Source organism: Pan troglodytes, chromosome 13 (genome assembly GCF_028858775.2).
Source record: "Pan troglodytes isolate AG18354 chromosome 13, NHGRI_mPanTro3-v2.0_pri, whole genome shotgun sequence".
Classification (NCBI taxonomy): domain Eukaryota; kingdom Metazoa; phylum Chordata; class Mammalia; order Primates; family Hominidae; genus Pan; species Pan troglodytes.
In genome coordinates, this window is record NC_072411.2 from 50,899,597 (window position 1) to 50,911,338 (window position 11,742).

Consider the following 11,742-nt stretch of genomic DNA (forward strand, 5'->3'; position numbering starts at 1 on the left):
TCTCTACTAAAAATACCAAAAATTAGCCGGGCCTGGTGGCGGGCGCCTGTAGTCCCAGCTACTCAGGAGGCTGAGGCAGGAGAACCTGGGAGGCGGAGCTTGCAGTGAGCCGAGATCGCGCCACTGCACTCCAGCCTGAGCGACAGAGCGAGACTCTGTCTCAAAAAGAAAAAAAGATACAAAAAATTAGCAAGGCATGGTAGCACATGCCTGTAGTCCCAGCTACCTGGGAGGATGAGTCGGGACAATGAGCTGTGATTGTGCCACTGCACTCCACCCTGGGCGATGAGACTTTGTCTCAATAAATAAATAAATAAATAAATAAATAAATAAATAAATAAATAAGGGAATGGGTCATTTAAGGGAAAATAAAGTCATGTTCAGAGTTCCAAGCCATCTGCAGTGCAGTGGGGCCAAGTGGTCAGCTGGCTTCCAAAGCAGAGGCTGCTGGTGGCAGGCTGGCCAATGGCCATATTAACGTTCTACGAGATCTGGATGTTACTGGCTGTCAGTAAGTAATTTGTGTGTGTCTTTGGGAGGTAGGGAATTGGCAGGGAGGAGTAGAAAGTAGGGGCATTCGACTCTGGTAGAATTGAATATGAAATGAGTGATATGGAGGACACCAAGTATTGAACGTTGCTGCATCAGCATCTGTTTCAGGAAGAATTCCACAGGGGAGAGGATGAGGTCTCTTTCATGCCTCCATTAATCCCCAAGTTTCATTCACAGCAACACCATGGTTGTTTTCCCTTTTCTGGACCTGCCTGTCCACCCTCCCCCAGCCCAATTCACTTGGTTAAACGAGTACTTATGACAGCCATGATTGCTGAACACGATTTTGCTCTTGGTTGGAGTTCATTTGTCCAACAGCGGCACCTGACCTGGGCTGAGACCATCGGAGTCCAGAAGTAAAACTGAAACTGAGAGAGAGAGAAAGAGAGAGCACACGTGCCCTTTCATAATTCTCCAAGGGGATAATTATCAGCTTTTTTTTTTTTTCCTGAGCTCAGTTGCACTCCAGCCTATTTCTTCAAGAATTATAATTAACTCCTCTCTGTTTTTTGCCTTAGCTAGCCTAAGTAGATTTCTCTTGTTTACAACCCAACACACCCGTATTATGCCCCTCCCTTGTTGCCATTCATGGTATACCAGTTCCATGCCCTGTGGGAGGTGCTGTCTCTGGCTTGAAAGCCAATGGGCCTCAAGTGTCAAAGAACAAAGGAGCCCAAAAGGCTGGAGCTATTCACCCAAGTCTCCAATTGGTAAGAAGGGCTACCTGCTTGGCTTTGCTGGACAGTGAGTCCAAGGGGAAGGGTCAGAGATCCCATGGAAAGAGTGATCAGAATCTCTCCAATTCTGTCCTCGAATTTCCAATCTCATTGGTGTTTCTAACTGTGCTTAGTAATCTTCATTTACCTGAGTACTCTTCTATTTACAAACTTTTAGTGACTTCCCACTGCTGGCTGAAGGCCACCCAGACACTGTGACCTGCTGTTTAAGGCTCTCAATGATTTGGCATGATTTTTCAGTTTTACTCCCTAGATGTCTCCACACAAATTTGTACCACTTTACCCCTAAGAGAACAAGTGCTTGCATACCTGGTCCCTTTGCCATTTTGGGCAAGAAGTCTGTACCTGTAAATTTTTCAGGATTTTGATTTATGTTGCCCTCTCAGAAAAATTTTACAAACATACCCCGCTACCATAGGATAAGAGAAGGCTGCCTTCCTGGTATACTTTAGAACATCAAGCACTATTCTTTGTAATCTTTGCCAGTGGAATGGGTATTCCTTTGGTTACTAATGAGGCTGAATAGTTATTCATGTATTTCAGGATAATTCTTTTATGTATTGTGTTTTAATGGTCTTGGCTAGTTTTTCTACTGTGAATTTACAACTGTCATTTTTCTTGTGGGAATTCTTTTTTTTTTTTTTTTTTTTTTTTTTTGAGACAGAGTCTCTCTCTCTCACCAGGCTGGAGCTGGAGTGGAGTGGCATGATCTCAGCTCACTGCAAGCTCCGCCTCCCGGGTTCAAGCGATTCTCCTGACTCAGCCTCTGGAGTAGCTGGGATTACAGGCATGTGCCACCAAGCCCAGCTAATTGTATTTTTAGTAGAGGCGGGGTTTCACATGTTGGCCAGGATGATCTTGATCTCCTGACTTCGTGATCCACCTGCCTTGGCCTCCCAAAGTGCCGGGATTACAGATGTGAGCCACTGCGCCTGGCCGAGAATTCTTTATTAAAGATATCAACTCTTTGTCACATATGTTGCAGAAGCCATCCTTAACTGATTGTCTTATTTTACTATTGTGTATGGTTTTTGATGTATAGAACTTTATATTTTTAGGAGGTGTAATATATTGCTTTTTTCCTTTGATGGTTGCTATCTTGGGTTTTTGCTTAGAATGGCTGTTATTTCTCTTTTAATTTTGCTACAGCTTATCTTCCAGCTAGACTGAGGCTTTTTGAGGGAAGGGTTTATTTTGTTTCCAAAGTTGTATCCTTTGACTCTATTCTCTGCTCTATTTCAGTGTAAGTGATCCAGAAGGAACAACTAATTAACTTATTGGCTGCTGTGGCAGGTAGCTTTTTAAGATGCCCTGGATGATACATGACTCTTATTATTTACATCCTTGTGTGACCATTTCCCTCTGAATGTGTGCTAGACCAGTGACTTGCTTCTAATCAATGGAATATGGCAAAAATGATGGATGAGATTAAGCTATGAAGAACTGTGGTTTCTGTCTTATTCCCTCTTTTTTTTTTTTTAACCATGCAACAAAACGCTTATTAACATTTTGAGCAGGTTCAGCTATTACCGAAACTGGTAATTTATAAACTTAAATTGGGGCAAATGGCTTTAGTGCAGAGTAGTGCCATCACTGGTCACTACGAATGCAAGACTGAAGAATTAATAGCCACCCCTCAGATGGAGGACCAGGTGCAGGGCTGACTCTTTCTGAATGTTGTAGTCACAAACAGTGCAGCCATCTTCTAACTGCTTGCCTACAAAGATGAGACTGTGCTGGTCAGGGGGGATGCCCTCTTTAACATGGATCTTGGCCTTCACATTTTGGAGGATGTCACTTGGCTCCACCTCCAGGGTGATGGTCTTGCCGGTCAGGGTTTTCAGGAAGATTTGCATTTTGACCTCTTGGAGGATGCGAGGATGCTGCAAATCACCAATCACATTCAGCCACTGGAATGCCTCCAGACGCTCGCTCAACAAGGCCATTCGCCACTCTGTTCCCTCTTTCTTACTTGTTCCTCATGATGCCTACAGCTGTGTGAGGCCCACATGATGAAGAATAGAGGGCAGCTTCTAGCCAACCCCCAGTGAGGAACTGAATTCTGCCAACAACCACATGAGTGACCTTGGAAGCACATCCTTCCCCTGCTGAGCTTTGAGACGACAGCAGACCTGGCGGCATGAGAGAGAACCTGAGCCCCAGGACCCAGAAACATGGTGCCCAGATTCCTGACCCGATATGAAATAACAAATGTTGTTTTAAGCTGCAAAGTGTTGGAGTAATTTGTTACATGGCAATAGATAATTAATACAAGTGTTTAGTTCTTCTAGTCTTTGGGTATTTTTCTTTCACTTCTGTTGAAGAAAACCCCATTCCATTTACTGCTTCAAAAAGTAAAGGGGAATCTCTACAGGGAACCCCATCAACTTTGGAAATCTCAAGTGTCTTTATGGAACATATTTACAAGCAACTGATTTGCTGAGGATGCGGCTGTGTATTGCCATTGTGGGTAATGGAAAACATGTTTCTATTCATTTTTCCTTCCCACAGCCTCTGAGGAGGATGGAGCTGGTGACTACAGGAGACCCTTTAGTTTTGCTGAACACAGTGATAGGTTTGGGGCTGCAAACTTGGACAGAGCTGAGATACATGGACTGGCTCTGTCTGCATCTGGGAGGAAGAGTCCAGGGGAAGTCAGGACATGGGAGAGAAGAGTGATGTGGGATGTCAGGAGAGAAAGGGACCTTCTGTGGCTGCATGATGGGGATGGGACTCTGGAGACTGTGGGGTGTGCGATAGAAATCCCTCATCTGTGTTTCCTGGTACATTTTAGTAAGTTTACTTGACTTCTTAATACATCCCTGCAAGTGGATGTTTAGAAGAGCTACCAATGTTGAATTCTTATCCAAATGGGGGCATGAATGAATTAGACACAGTTTCTGGAAGATGAAAGAATAGCTGACATGCAGGTCACGCAGGGTCAGCCCTGAGGCAGGCAGGGGGCTTCGAAGCCCCTTGCCTCCTGTATCTCAGCTCCTCACTGGGCCCAGTGCCTCGTGCCTGCATGCTGCCCTGAGATTGCCAATGCTCATTCACAGGTGCCCTCACCCTACCACCAGGACACAGAGCTTGGCTTTTCTCCCTCCTTAGACTCAATGTTTTGCCATCTTATTTTTCCAGAGCCCTGACTTTTTTTTTTTCCAGTAAGAATGACTACCAAACTGGAGGTTTAATCTAGCAACATGAATCTCAGTCAATGTGTCAGCTCTCCTGGAAGAGAAAGGGCTTTTTCTTTCTGATCAGCTAACGTCATACTAAAGGGATGTGATAATCTTTACTTCTTCCCCACTGAGGCTGGGTTATCTGGCCGTCTTGAACTGAGGTGACAACTTTTGAAAGACATCCAGATTTTCTACTCTATGGCAACAGATTATTTCTGCAAGTTTTAAAGGCATTTTTAAACATCTTTAAAAACATTTTTTATCTGCTCATTTGGTTTTTAATCTTCACTAGGGTCAGATATTTTTTGTACTTATGGGAATGGCGCTGGGCCCGGGCAATCAGAAATGATTAGACCCACATGGTAACCTGCAGACCCCAGGGTTTGAGTTAAATGGCTATCCCAGAGGCTGCCAAAGATGGGGAGCTGATGTGAAAATTGAAGCAATTACCCAGATCACTCAGGCAGAAGAATGTCTGAGGCTTTTTTTCCCTTGAACAATCCAGATAATTGCTTCAATTTACACTTCTTACTGGCGGTAGAGATGGGTACAGACATAGCTCTCCAGGAATGGGCTGAATAGAGGGAAACAGTGCTTGGAAAATGAGTCTGATAACTCAGGGGGAGAAAAAACTGGGAAAAATTCACATGCTTTGGCCTTGATTTCTACCAGCCTCAAGCAAGTCAAAGTGAGACTGTTCATTGTTGCCTGAGTGATCTAGGTAATTCTCTATTTTGTGTTTCATCTTCACAACGAAGCTTTTAGGGCCGTGCAAGTGTTGCTGGTGGAGACGGCTGAATAAATCATGGCTGGGAACTTCAGGTTTGAGACCCTTACCCTGTGCTGGCTGGTGAGTTTCCCAGTTCATTAACCACTCTTGAAGGACCTGCAAATCCTTGCTGTGAGGAGGCCTTGCAGGTCAGGAAGGAGAGGGGGCAGGTGGGCGCTCTCCTTGCAGAGCTACTACACCTGTTAATTTAACTATGAGTAAAAATCAAGGTAGCAGGACTTCATGATTCCCTGAAGCAGATGGTTCATTTACGGAGACCCTCAGGGATTCATTTCTGCAACTGAAAATCCACATTTGTTAAAACAATGGAATGACGAATGTATCAAAGATTTATTGAGTTGCTACTTTGTGCCTGGCATTATGCCAGACCTTGGAATAATCACGTAATTTCATATTAATACAGGATTTTTGTTTTCTTTTCTCGTGTTTTCTTGGTGGGGGTAGGGAAATGATTCATTTGATCTCTTTACAGCCTCTTCCAGACTTTATTTCCAATGCATTTTCTCAAATATTTCTCTTTTCATTCTCACTTATCAAGAGTAGATAATATTTTTAGCACCGTTTCAACAGATGGGATAAAAAAATAAACATTCAGAGAAGTTCAGTACATTTTCCAAAGTCACAAAATTTGTTAGCAGCTGACCTGGAATGAAAAATAAAGGATCCTGAACCAAAGGCTCCATCTGCAATGCAACATCATTTCTTTCAGGTTCGTTACTGATTCATTTCTCTTTGCCATTATCATGATTGTGATGGATATGGATTGATCATCCAGAAAGTATTTATCAAGCATGTAAATAAGATATGATACCCACAACATAAAGAAGCAAGACACACACACACACACACACACACACACACACACACACACACACACACACACCCCAACAGCATGAAGAATACTGTGAGGTGAAAAGAACTAGAGAAGAGTATTGGACAATATGAAAGTGATTGCAGGGCAGGCAGAAATCAGATGCTGAGTCACAGGGACCGACGACTTGAGAAGAAAGAGAGCCCTGTGGGCTAGAGCTGTTCAGAAAGATTCCTTTAAATTCTATTTTTTTTAAATTGTGGTAAAATACACACAACATAAAATTTACCGTTTAACCATCTTAAGGTGCACAATTCAGCGGCATTAAGTACATTTGCAACATCATGCAACCATCACCTCTATCTAGTTCCAGCACTTTCTCATTACCCCAGATGGAAACCTCTGTAATCGGGAAGATTTTGTAGAAAGTTTGGTAGAATCTTGAGGGATAGCTAAGATTTAGAGAGGCAGACAGGTGAGAGGAAATCCACAGGGCATATTAGAGTGTGAGCTGATAGCACATGTACAGTGTCTGGAGCATGGTGAGGACTGCAGGGCTTTGTGGAGGAGAGTGCTGTGCAGTAGGTTTGGGTGACTCCCACGGACTTTCCCTGTATAACAGCAGGTTTGCCGTTCCCTTTCTCTTTCAGGATCACCTTCCTCTAACATGTTCGGAGGAAGAAGCGTTGGTCTCACATCCTCCCAAGGGAAGCCCACCTCTCCTCTGTGGTTGCATTCTAAACCCTCTTTCAGCTTTGCTGTGGAATGGCTACTCTGTCTGATCTTATCACTGCTGCATCTCTGGGATTCTGGTCCTCCTGCAACACGATGCTGCTGTTGCTGCTGGCGCCGCCGCCATGTCCATCTCAGCCAGGAGCTGGTGGGGCAGGAGACTGTTTTTGTCTTTGCCTTGGGCTGTAATTCCTTCAAGCACCACTGACAGACTGAGGGGTGCAGAGACTTCACTGGAGGAGACTTTATCATGGGGGAAAATCCTCAAAACTAGGTTCCATTTTTCACTTTTCCCAGAGTCCAAGGGTCCAGGATCATCCACAAGACACAATACTCCTCACCAGTACATTTTCTGGATGTTATTTATGGACCAATAAATTTTGAATTGACAGTGGCATCTAGATCAGTGCTGTTCAATAAAAATATCTCATGAGCTACATATGTAATTCAAACATTTCTGGAAGTCAATTTAAAAAAGGAAAAAGAAACACAGGTGATGTTTTATTCAATTATTTAATATATTTTATTTAACCCAATATACCCAAAGCATTTCCATTTCAACATGTAACCAATAAAAATAATTATTAATGAAATATTTTACAGTCATTTTCACACTGTCTTCAAAGTCCTGTTTGTATTTTACACTGACTGCCCATTTTGTTATGGACATTAAATTTTTATTAGAAATACTTGATCTGTGTTTAGATTTTATAAAATTTACAGTTGAAAATGTGGATTTACCAAGTTGTTCTAAACACACTTAAAAGTTTCCAATAACTCAATCAGGTATCAGCTTCTAAATTTAAATTGTAATTAATTAAATGAAATAAAATGAAAAATTCAGTTTCTCAGTCATACTCAACCCATTTCAAGTGCTCAGTAGCTATTTGTGGCTAGTAGCTATTGTCTTGGACCATGCAGATCTAGAAAGTCTAAGACCAACAGCACCGACTAATTGCCACGATTATTTGATTTGCTTTGTGTCCAAAGATGATTCCAGGTTAGTCCAGTGATAAAAATCCTTGGCTTGACCGTCAAGTTTTTTGCATGATTGGATCCTAAATTGCCTTTTGACTGAATTGCTTATTAATTCCACTCTAGTCACTCAGGCTTCCTCACTGTTTTTGGGCACGTAAACTTAACCTGATCCCTGCACTGTGACTCTTGCTGTCCTCCACCTTCAAGATTTAAAGAACAGGCAAGTTTATTGGCTCATGAACAAGAAGTCTAGAGCACAGTGGGCTTTGGATTTGCTGGATCCCAGTGGCTTGATCATGTCACCAAGGACCCAGCCTCATGGTTTTTGTCATATGCATCTTTGGCTTCATCTCTGGTCTAGTTTTCCAAGAAGTCATAGAGTATTTCCTATAGCAATTGGAGCTGGATGTTATCCTCCAGCTGGAAATGGAAAGGCAGAGTAACACAATTTCTTTCCAAAAATTTGGCAAACTGTTTCTTTTGTCTCCTTGACATTTATCTTGCTCATCCCTGAACCAATCACTGGGAAAAAGAATGGGGTGGTCACGTTTGACTGAGGCTAATCAAGACCCATTCTTGTATTTGGGGATAATTCTCCAAACCACGTTCTTCCTACACAATAGGAGAAGGGGGAAACACATCATTTCAATAACCAAAACACCTCTTTTTGGTTTTTCACTTCTTCTTTTATCTTTTTTTATTGTGGTAAAATAGATACAACATAAAATGTACCATTTTAACCATTTTAAAGTGTACGGTTCAGTGGCATTAACTGTGATTACACTGTTATGCAGTCATCACCATCATCTGTCTCTAGAATATTTTCCATCTTCCTGAACTGAAATTCCATACCCATTAAATAATAACTCCCCATTCCCTCTCCCTCCCATATCCTGGCAACCACCATTCTACTTCCTGTGCCAGGAACTTGACTACTCTAGGTACCTCATGTAAGTGGACTCATATAGCATTTGCCCATTTGTGACTGGCTTATTTTCACTTATCATAATGTCTTCAAGGTTCATCTATGTTGTAGCATACGTTAGTACTTCTTTTTAGGGCTGAATAATATTCCATTGCATATATACACCACATTTTGTTTACCTATTCATCAGTTGATGGACATTTGGGTTGCTTCCATCTTTTGGCTATTGTGAATACTGCTGCTATGAACACAAGTGCACAGATACCTGTTTGAGTACCTGATTTCAATCTTTTTGGGGGTATATACCTAGAAGTAGAATTGCTGGATCATATGGAAATTCTATTTTTAATTTTTCGATGAACCACCATACTGTTTTCCATAGCAGTTGTACCATTTTACATTCCATTAACCATGCACAAGAGTTTTTATTTCTTCATGTCTTGGTCAACACTTCTTTTCTTTTCTTTCTTTCTTTTTTTTTTTTTTTTTTTTGGTAGTAGCCATTCTAATGGGTTCAGTGAAGTGGTATCTCATTGTGATTTTGATTTGCATTTTCCTGATGATTAGTGATATTGCATACTTTTTATGTGCTTATTGGCTATTTGTATATCTTTTTTGAAAAAATGTCTTTTCAAGTCCTTTGCCCATTTTTTTTTTAACAACTGGCAATCAATTTATTAAAATAGTTGACTTAAGCATCTCCAATGATGACTTCCACCTCAACTCCTGGCTCCATACTGATGGAAGTAATCTGCTTAATCTCAGAAGGGCTGTGCAAGTCAATGAGTTGCTCGTGGATTCTCATCTGGAAATGATCCCATGTCTTAGAACCTTCACCAAAAGGAGTTTTTCTTGTAGCGATTCTCGAAGTCTTAGTAGGCATTTGAACTGGTCCTTTCACTTTGAGATTCCTTTCCTTTGCTCCTCTGATCAAGTCAGCACACACCTCCTCCAGGGATTTTAAGCTGTGGCTCATAAAGAGTGATTCGAATTCAGTGAATTGCCACCTCCGGCTCCACGGGTGTTTCTCCAGTATCTTTAAAAGCCACAGCTGCTGCGTGGCTTCCTGACCGACTGGTTCCTTGGCGAGAGCAACAGCAGTGAGTCAGGAGCAGAAGCGGGCAGACCACAGCTCGGCACCACTTTCGACGGCGTCTTCCTCAAAGAGCTCTAACTTTTTTTTTTTTTTTTTTTTTTTTGAGACGGAGTCTCCCTCTGTAGCCCAGGCCGGAGTGCAGTGGCGTGATCTCAGCTCACTGTAACCTTTGCCTCCCAAGTTCAAGCGATTCTCCTGCCTCAGCCTCCCGAGTAGCTGGGATTATAGGCATGCACCACCACACCCGGCTGAAGTATTTTTAGTAAAGATGGGGTTTCACCATGTTGGCCAGGCTGGCCTGGAACTCCTGACCTCAAGTGATCCACCCACTTTGGTCTTTCAAAATGCTGGGATTACAGGTGTGAGCCACTGCACCCTGCCCAAGAGCTCTAATTTTTAAATAGCTTATTTACAAAGCACTCTATGCTTCAGGTCAAACATTTGTCAAGCATCTGCAATACGCCAAGAACTATACAGATTTCATTACCTAATTTTAAAATTAAATTAAGACCCAGAGAGGTAATAGGATCTATATAAGAATGCTCGAAATAGTGAAAATAGCCCTGTATCTGGAGGTTTAGCTCTGCCACTATCATGATTTCTACTGTACAACATACCCATGCAAGTCACTTTAAATTATTTCATAGGTTAAAGGCCTTTTTACCAAAAAAGAAAGAAAAAATTTTAAATTAAGTCCTTACTCGTGCCAGGACCTGTGCTAAAGTGTGTGTGTGTGTGTGTGTGTGTGTGTGTGTGTGTGTATAACGTTTCTCATTTAAATCTCCTGAAACCTCTGTAAGATAGGTTCTGCTATTATCCCCATTTTACAGATGGAAACATGAGCTTAGAAATGCTAAGTCACTAGCTAGAAATAATGCAGCTAGTAGGTGACAATTATTTGAATAGAGTCTGACATCAGAGACTACTCTTTTAAGCACACACACAGTATTTGGATACTCTTGTATCACAGATAATATAGGGAATTTCAACATGTAAAACAATTCAATTAGTTCACAATTTTAGTCAATTTGGTACATATCATTCACATGCTTATAAACAGAAAATAATAGGAAAAATCAGTCAACAAACACCTGGGGAGAGAGGGAAAAGGCAACTTCATTTCTCCTTTGATAAGATTCTAAATACCACAAATAGGAGAAAACAGCCAAATCAAAAGTTAGGAAATCTGTAACTTCAACCTTCATAAAGCGTAAAGTGTGTCCTTAAGAAGCAAAGATTTAGGGAAGTCCCATTTGGGCACCCCTCACTCTCAAAAATGAGAGAGCTGTTCTCCTTTTTCTTTTTTCTTTTTTTTTTTTTTTTTGCGACAGAGTCTCATTCTGTCACCTAGCTGGAGTGCAGTGGTGTGATCTTGGCTCACTGCAACCTCCGCCTCCCGGGTTCAAGTGATTCTCCTGACTCAGCCTCCTGAGTAGCTGGGATTACAGGCGCATGCCACCATGCCCGGCTAATTTTTGCATTTTTAGTACAGACAGGGTTTCGCCATTCTGATCAGGCTGGTCTCGAACTTCTGACCTTGTGACCCACCTGCCTCGGCCTCCCAAAGTGCTGGGATTACAGGTGTGAGACACCGAGCCCGGCCCTGTTCTCCTTTTTCTTTCTTTTGCCTATTAAACCTCTGCTCTTAAAACGCACCTCCCCTTCTGGCCCTGACCCCCACCCCCCAAAAGAGGCAAAGATTTAAAAGGTTAACAGGAAAAGACTACTTTATCACATTTAGCTTGAATGCTAAGTAGTAACATTTACTAAGGTCCACAGTTTACTGCTTACTACACAGTTTACCACTTTACTACACAATAACCCACCCTGGACTGATGGCTTCTTCAGGAACACTGAGAGAATGTAAAATACAGGAATCCTGATAATCCTGCATTCTTCGAGCAATCATTATAATCAAGCTGATGTTTTTATCCGTCAT

General features: G+C 42.0%; 1 pseudogene; it reads right to left on the reverse strand.

The window, feature by feature from the left end:
- Window positions 1-9,187: 9,187 nt before the first annotated feature.
- Window positions 9,188-11,742, reverse strand: LOC107973659 (small ribosomal subunit protein uS10-like; annotated as a pseudogene).